Below are 8,753 nucleotides of genomic sequence, written 5' to 3' on the forward strand. Positions count from 1 at the left end.
GTGCGGCGGGGATTGGGGCTCTGTGTTTCCAGCCAGAGCCTGAAGGATGCTGGCGCTGCTGGTTGCACTGCACGTAGCGAGCACCTGGGATGAAGCCTCCGCCAGGCCCCCCGCACCCTCCCGCCTCGGACACTGAGCCGGGGCTGCTTCCGAGGTTCCCGGCGGTGACCAGCGTGCTCTGCCCCTGCCCCTGCCCCTGCCCCTGCCCCTGGCCCTGCCCCTGCCCCTGCCCCTGCCCCTGCCCCTGGCCCTGCCCCTGGCCCTGGCCCTGCCCCTGCCCCTGCCCCTGCCCCTGGCCCTGGCCCTGCCCCTGCCCCTGCCCCTGGCCCTGGCCCTGCCCCTGCCCCTGCCCCTGGCCCTGCCCCTGCCCCTGCCCCTGCCTCTGCCTTGCCCCTGCCCCTGCCCCTGCCCCTGCCCCTGCCCCTGGCCCTGCCCCTGCCTTGCCCCTGCCCCTGCCCCTGGCCCTGGCCCTGCCCCTGCCCCTGGCCCTGCCCCTGCCCCTGCCCCTGCCTTGCCCCTGCCCCTGGCCCTGCCCCTGCCCCTGGCCCTGGCCCTGGCCCTGGCCCTGCCCCTGGCCCTGGCCCTGCCCCTGCCCCTGCCCCTGCCGCTGGCCCTGCCCCTGCCCTGCCCCTGCCCCTGCCCCTGCCCCTGCCCCTGCCCCTGGCCCTGCCCCTGCCCCTGCCCCTGGCCCTGGCCCTGCCCCTGCCCCTGGCCCTGCCCCTGCCCCTGCCCCTGCCGCTGGCCCTGCCCCTGCCCTGCCCCTGCCCCTGCCCCTGCCCCTGCCCCTGCCCCTGCCCCTGGCCCTGCCCCTGCCCCTGCCCCTGCCCCTGGCCCTGCCCCTGCCCCTGCCCCTGCCCCTGCCTTGCCCCTGCCTTGCCCCTGCCCCTGCCCCTGCCTTGCGCCTGCCCCTGCCTTGCCCCTGCCCCTGCCCCTGCCCCTGCCCCTGCCTTGCCCCTGCCCCTGCCCCTGCCTTGCCCCTGCCCCTGCCCCTGCCCCTGCCCCTGCCTTGCCCCTGCCTTGCCCCTGCCCCTGCCCCTGCCCCTGCCTTGCCCCTGCCCCTGCCCCTGCCCCTGCCCCTGCCTTGCCCCTGCCCCTGCCCCTGGCCCTGCCCCTGCCCCTGCCACTGGCCCTGCCACTGGCCCTGCCACTGGCCGGGTGGTGCAGGTGGCACAGGTGGCCAGGGAAGGCACAGGAGAGGGGACTGAGGAAGCCGGCATGGATCCAGGCCCGCCTCAGAGTGACTGTGGCCATCCCACAGGGGAGCGGGTCGGAGCCTTCCTGCTGGTGGAGGCTCTTGCCTTTAACTTGTAAAAAGCACAACATCTGTGAAGTGCAATAAACTGAGGTCTATCTGCACTTGTACTTCATAAAGTTTCTTTTATAACTTTTGACTAGAAATTAAAAATGAATACAGACAATGTTAGAGATAAAGAGGGACATTTCATAAAGCTAAAGGGCTCAGTACGCCAGGGAGGTGTCGCAGCTATAAACATATATGCACCTAATATTAGAACGCCCAAAAATATGAGGCAAAACTGACAAAAATGAAGAGAAAATACACAATTAAACAATAATTGTTGGAGACCTAAATGCCCCACTTTGAAGAATAGACAAAACAACTGAACAGAAAATCAACAAAGAAATAAAATACTTGAAAACCCCCATAAACCAACTAGACCTAACAAACCTGTAGAACATTCTGCCTAACAAGAATGGAATATATGTTCTCAAGTGCGCACAGATTCGGCCTCCAAGATCTGCCTCGTGTAAGGCCACAGGACAAATCTAAGTACATTTAAGAGGATACAAATAACACAAGGTATGTTCTTTGACCTCAATAGAACGAAATGAGGAATCAGTGGCAGGAAAAGAAATGAGAAATAAATATGTGGAAGTTAAATAACACATCGCTGTGTAACCAATGGGTTAAAGAAAAAATCAAAAGAAAAATCAGAAAGGACTTTGAGATGAATGAAAGTGAGGACACAACCTATCAAAATGTAGGGGATGCAGTTAAAGCTGTGGTTAAAGGGAAATTTATAGCTGTAAAGGACCATATCAACAATCTCGCTCTCTACCTTGCAACCCTGGAGACAGAAAAGCATATTAAACCGAGAGCACACACAAGGAGGAAGGTAATAAAGATCAGAGCAGAAATTAACAAAATGGAAAATAGAAAAAAATAGAGAAAATCAATGAAACCAAAAGTTGGTTTTTTGTTTTTTTAAAACATGAACAAAATGGAAACTCTTTAGCTAGATCTATTGTGATATTATGGTATAATAAGAAATATATATATATTAGGTCTTCCTCCTTGGTTGCAGGCACAAAACTCCAAAAACTCTCATAATTTCCGGAGTGAAAAGGAGAGGAAGAGCTTTTGTTGTTCATAATATGCCCTTGCCAGTCACTCCAAATTTATGCTAGTGAGGTGATGTTTGGAGGATGAGAGCTGGTTGCCAGAGGAAATCAGCCAGGTGATTAGAGAGTTGGAACTTCAGTCCCACCTCCTGACTTCCGGAGAGGGGAGAGGGTTGGAGATTTCATTAGTCACCCTGGCAGTGATCTAATCAATCATGCCTGTGGGGTGGAATCTCTATAAGATCCTAATAAAGGGCAGAGAGCTTCCAGGTTGGTGGGCACAGCTGCCTGCAGGGAGGGTGGTGAGCCTTAAACTCCATGTGGTAGGAGCTCCTGCACTTGGGATCTTCCCAGACCTCACCTTATGTTCCTCCTCATCTGGCTGGACATAAGCATCCTTTATAATATCCTTTATAATAAACCAGTCAATGTAAGGAAAGTGTTTTCCTGAGTTCTGTGAGCCATTAAAAAGCTAATTAATGACTCTGAGGAGGGTGTCGTGGGAACCCTGACTTGGACTCTAGTTGGACAGCAGTGTCCGTAACCTGGGGACCCACTCCATGCAACCATCACCTGAAGTGGGGGCAGTCTTGTGGGACAGAGCCCTTAACCTGTGGGGTCTGCACTAACTCTGGGTAGCTAGTGTCAGAATGGAATTGAATTGTAAGGATCCAGGTGATATCTGCAGAGAATTGGAGAATTTCTTGATGTGGAGAACCCTACACATTTAGGCATTTAATGTCAGAAATGTTGTGACCTATGAATAGAGAATTTGTGAATAGAGAAACAGTTTTCCCTTAATGACCAAAAAAATCACCGGAATCAGAAATGATACAGGGAACCCTAAAGAAATTTAGAAAAGAAAAAAAGATTGTGAAGTAATACTATGAACAATTGTATGCCAATAATTAGACAATTTAGATGAAATGACAAATTCCTAGAAAGATAAAATTACAGTAAAACCTCGATATAACAGACTAATTTGGGTGAGGGGGGTGTCAGTTAAAGCCAAAAGTCTGTTATATAATAAAGTAGGTTTTCCAAATTGCTCTGCTATGAACATAGGAGTGCATATATTTTTTCTGATTAGTGTTTCAGGATATATTCCTAGCAGTGGGATCACTGGGTCAAAAGGCAGCTCCATTTTTAATTTTTTCAGGAACCTCCACACTGTTTTGCACAGTGGCTGCCCCAGTCTGCATTCCCACCAGCAGTGCACTGGAGTCCCCTTTGTCCACACCCTCGCTAGCACTGTTGTTTGTTGATTTGCTGACGGTAACTACTCTGGCAGGTGTGAAGTGACACCTCATTGCTGTTTTAATTTGCATCTCTCTGATGATTAGTGACTTTGAGCATCTTTTCATATGTCTCTTGGCCATCTGTATGTCCTCTTTGGAGAAGTGCCTATTCAGGTCCTTTGCCCATTTTAAAAATTGGATTGTTTGTCTTTCTTTTGTTAAGTTGTATGAATTCCTTATACATCTTGGATAGTAACCCCTTATCATTTACACCGTGGAATACTATGCAGCTGTAAAAAAGAAGGATCCCTTACCCTGTGAGACAGCATGGAGGGATCTGGAGAGTATTATGCTAAACGAAAAAGTCAGAGAAAGACAAGAATCACATGATCTCACTCATATGTGGAATCTAAAGAACAAAATAAACAGATGAACAAAATAGATCCAGAGACATAGAAGCATGGAACAGACTGACCAATCTCAGAGGGAAGGCAGGGATGGGTGTGGAGAGATTAACTGAAGAATTTACATGCATATATGCATAACCCGTGGACTCAGACAATAGCGTGGTGAAGGTCGGGTGCTGGGGTCAATGGGGAAAAAAGGGGAACATTGTAATACTTTCAACAATAAAGATAAATTTTAAAAAATTAAGCATGTACGAAAAGTTTAATTTCACAGAAAAGTTTTCTATATGTATTATAGTAGTTTTAAATTTATACTGAACAGGTCTAGTAAGTGTGTGCATTCACCAGTCACGTCAAGTAAACAAACGCACAGGGCTGGGGCGGGCTTAGCGCACGTGGGAACATCCACGGGCTCACGTTAAAACTGCTGCAGAGAGTCAGGCCAGGTGACAACAGAGCCCATTACTGTGGGTGATGCAGTGTGATCACGTGCTAATCATCCCCCAAACATTGTTTACGAGCGCTGACTCTTGGGTTTAAATATGTAGGCTCTAGTTGTAGGTATATAATATTCATTTTTGTTGGCAAAATTACTGCAGTGTTTTTCCAACATATGGCCTATTTGCTAAAACTTGTCAAAAATAACTGAATTAATAAAAACAAAAACCTGTTAATTATAAGCAAATCTTGGTTAAAAGCCTTTTAAAATTAATAGGGTATCAATTTTCACGTATGACAGAGAGATCTGAAACTTTGTCCATTAAATCTGATGTCTGTTAAATTGACGCCAGCAAAATCGAGGGTTTGGTGTACAGAAACTGACTCAAGAATAAATCATCTAAATAGACCTATAACAAGTGAAGAGATTCAAGTAGTTATCAAAAAACTACCCACAGCCCTGGCCGGTCTGGCTCAGTGGTTGGAGCACTGGCCTGTGCGTGGAAAGGTCACGGGTTTGATTCCCAGTCAAGGGCACATACTTGGGTTGCAGGTTTGATCCAGCCCTGGTCCGGGTGAGTGTGGAGGCAACCAATCAATGTGTCTCCCTCACATGGGTGTTTCTCTCTCTCCCTCTCTCCCCTCCGTCCCTCCCTCCCATCCTCTCTCTCTCTAAAAGTCAATGAAAAAAATATCCTCCGGGGAAGCCTGAGGAGGGGGCGGGAGTGGGGTGCAGGAGGTCAATGGGGGAAAAGGGGGACATCTGTAATATTATCAACAATAAAGGTAAATAAAATAACAATAATAATAATAATTTATTTCATTGTGTACATATTTCTTGATTCTAAACAGGAATTTTAACCAAGAATTTATATTAAATATTACCAATTTTTTTTCATTCTTTATCAAAATTACTCATTACTTTTTTCTACGCTTAGCCAGTTACTATGGCGAATCCCGTCAATAGTTTTCTTAATACTGACTTGTCCATTTGGTAAATGGAATAAAGGCTGCATTTTATGGGCTGTAACTGTTGGATTATTTTTGCTAGCATTTCATTAAAGCTTCTTGGAGTTTATATTTATATTGGGTTGATTTTTTTAGCTTTTTGTATGTTTTTAAAAATAGGTTTAATCTTAAGGTTATGTCAGGGCTGTCACACAAATGCAGATCTTTACCTTTTATATGCGTGTTTAAGGGCCTTGTGTCATGTAGGTAGTATTTGCTTTGAAGATGTGACAGAACTTGGCAGTGGACCTTCCCCGGCTCCTGCACAGTCATCCTGCCAACTAGAGAGAAGCACTCTGGGCCCTTCCTCAGGTTTCTCTTCATGGCTTGTTTCCTGTTTAAGCATTTGAACTCTTAATTTATTTTGATAAGTTATATATTTTCTAGGAATTACTATACATTTTCTTTAGATTTTCACATTTATTTTCATAAAATTATACAGGCTTTTCTAATTATAATTTAAAATCCTCTGTTCCTCATTTTTTTGTATTTGTGGTTTTTTTCTCGATTAATACTTTTTTCATATTTGTAACATAAGAAAAATAATTGGTTTAATAATTGCAACAATGTAGCATGAGTAGCACCAGGACAGTCTGTGACAGTCAGTGTCCCCACTGCTGTGAATGGGGACCCTGTGAGTCCTGGAGAAATGAAGTGAGGGACAGCAGCAAGTCGACACAAGGCCGGGAGGCCTTCAACATCCCGGAGGCCCTGGCGCACGTGCACAGGCGCCCACCCAAAGCACACGGACAGAGTCCCGATGCCACGTCTCAGCATCGCACGGAACTGAGTGCTTCACACCTCGGGACAGGACTGGCTTTGCCTCCGGCATGGAAGGTGAGAGCGGAGCAGTGACCCTCAGGGTGAACTCTGCCCCTTCCTACCCGCCCATCAACTTCCAAGCCCTCGGCAGGTCACAGGGAGAAACATACTCAGTCTGTTGACAAAATAGGGCAGCTTTGTAGAAAGAATCGCTCTCAGATGCAATTTCTCTGTTCTGTAGAAAGCTTAGTGAAATGTTGGCTCCACAGGAAGAAAAGGAAGAGCATTACACCCCACCCCACCCCACTCCACTCCACTCCACTCCACCCCACCCCACCCCACCGGGGGGAGGGACGGTAAAAACACACCTGCTCTCACTTGACACGTCACTCCGCAGTTACGGCAGTTTCTGTGGGACCCGGCGCAGGAAGCTGCGGCGACATTGCCCATCACAGTGGTGGGAGATCAGGTGGTAAGTGTTGTTCCTGAGCTAAAATCTGCTTAAACAGCAAACTTTTCAATACACTAAAATTTAATTGTTTTTCACTGCAATGTTTCATGCATCACCAAAAAAATACTATTGTGCTTACCAAAAAAAAAATGACAATCTTTCTTAGTTCTCGAACTAATGAACAAAATGCTAAGTACAGGAAGCTGGCAATTCTCCCTGGAAGGCCAAGCGGGCAGGCCCGTGCCGGGCCCAGTGCCTCGGGGGCGGCCCTCCAGTGAGACGGGCAGGCACAGGGGTTGTCGGCAAGGGCGTGGAACAAGAACGGTGAAAACCAACCAGAAAACCACTGGCTCCAAAGCTGCCCAGCGTGTAGGCATCAGAAGATTACGACACAGTTAAAGGGTCACTTGACCAATAAATAGGTGGCAAATCACAGAAAGTCACATCTGATTGTCACGTGGGTGTTTCTGAGGAGTCTCAACACACAGTGCTACAGTTTTGGTTTTTAAAGATAAAACACTTGTTAATGAAGAAGTATCTCACTTGAAAACTGACCTTTTTCGAAGAGGGAAATGGGAAGCACAGTCCGTGGTCCTGTCTCCAAGGCAGAAGGACAAGCGGGCTCCGTGGCTGAGCTTCCTTCCCGGGGTGCTGAGGCTTCTCCAGGCCCTGGCCCCCCAGGTCAGTGGCGCCTGGGTCAGGACCCGCTTCCTCCTCCGTCTGCGCTGCCGTTTGGATACAGAGAGAAATGGGACCCACGTTTAGACGGTAATCACTGGGCGGAATTGAAGGTGTATGCGGTTTCCTTCTCTTTCCCAGCGAGCCCCGCAGAGACGCTCGCTGCACCCGACGGCAAGACAGAGCGCGGGGCTCGCACTGGCCGGAGCGAGTCACCCCACCCGCCCTCGCCAGCGCCCAGCCTCACCTCGGTTCCCCTTCACCCGCGGCCGTGATGTGTAAGGAACAAGGCATTTTACTTACAGGGTCTCGGGAAGCTTCTCTTGGCGGGGAGACAAGAGAGGGCACTTTGTCAGGTTACAACCAGCCCGCAGGTAACAGTCTGCGCGGTCCTCCGAGCGCAGCCAGCACTCTGATGATCACAGTGTTCACGAGAAGCAGACAAGAGGGCGCACCTGTAGCTGCACTTGGTGGCGGGTGAGAGGCTGAGCCCCAGACTCGCCCTCAAGCTGCCAGGGCACTGCGCCCGGAGCCGCCGCAGGCGGTGGCAGGGGTGCCGCTGGAGCCGCAGGTGTTCAGGTGGCAGGCAGGTCTCCGCAGCTGCCGACCAGGCTGTTCGGCAGGCGTGCCAAGGGGGACGCATTTTTAGAGCAGCGTGGAGACTCCGGCGGTCAGGACCCGTCAGGCATCTACCAAGTGCCGTCCGGGTGGCCTCCACGCGCCTGCTTTCCACGTGTGCATGAACACGAGTTCCAGTTCACGGGTCCAGGAACGCTCGTGGGAAGGACGCTGGGCGTGGGTATCAGCCCAGACGGAACAATCGTGGATAAGCGTCCGAATGGGAATTTACAAGAAACATGCACATGTAACGTTTATGTAAAAGTCTGAAACACCAGGCTGTGGTCAGCACTGCACTTTCTGCAAAATGAGGAAGCTGAGATGTTACCAGAGTCACGCTCAGCCCTCAGTGTGCGCCTTGTGCGTGGATTCGCCAAGAACACTGGGGCCATTTCCACGCGTGTGGCAAGCTGTCCTGTGGTCCTGAACTGCGCACCGGCTGGGGCCGTGGTCTTGTGACGGGTCTTGGAGAAAGAACCGAGGACGTTGCTTAGAGCCTGGCCTCACCCCCAGCAGGGTTGTGCGTGGGCTTCAGAACTTTCATCGCCAGCTCTGTCCTTGCCCCAGAGATTTCTTCACCTTCCAGTTACCTGCCTTCTTTCTGGGACCTGAGCCTTTAATTCACAGACAGTATCAGCAAGGCTCTCCTTCCGTCGCTTTCTCACCTTCTTTATTGTTTCTTCGACCATAATTTTCTCTTTGTCTGGAAGCAAAAGTTGTGGAGCAGATTCCTCGCGGGACCTTGAAGCGCGGCTTCGCGTGTTGGGGCTCCTGCGAGAGCTCCCGTGACGT

The sequence above is a fragment of the Miniopterus natalensis genome, chromosome 17 (genome assembly GCF_054644295.1).
Source record: "Miniopterus natalensis isolate mMinNat1 chromosome 17, mMinNat1.hap1, whole genome shotgun sequence".
Classification (NCBI taxonomy): domain Eukaryota; kingdom Metazoa; phylum Chordata; class Mammalia; order Chiroptera; family Miniopteridae; genus Miniopterus; species Miniopterus natalensis.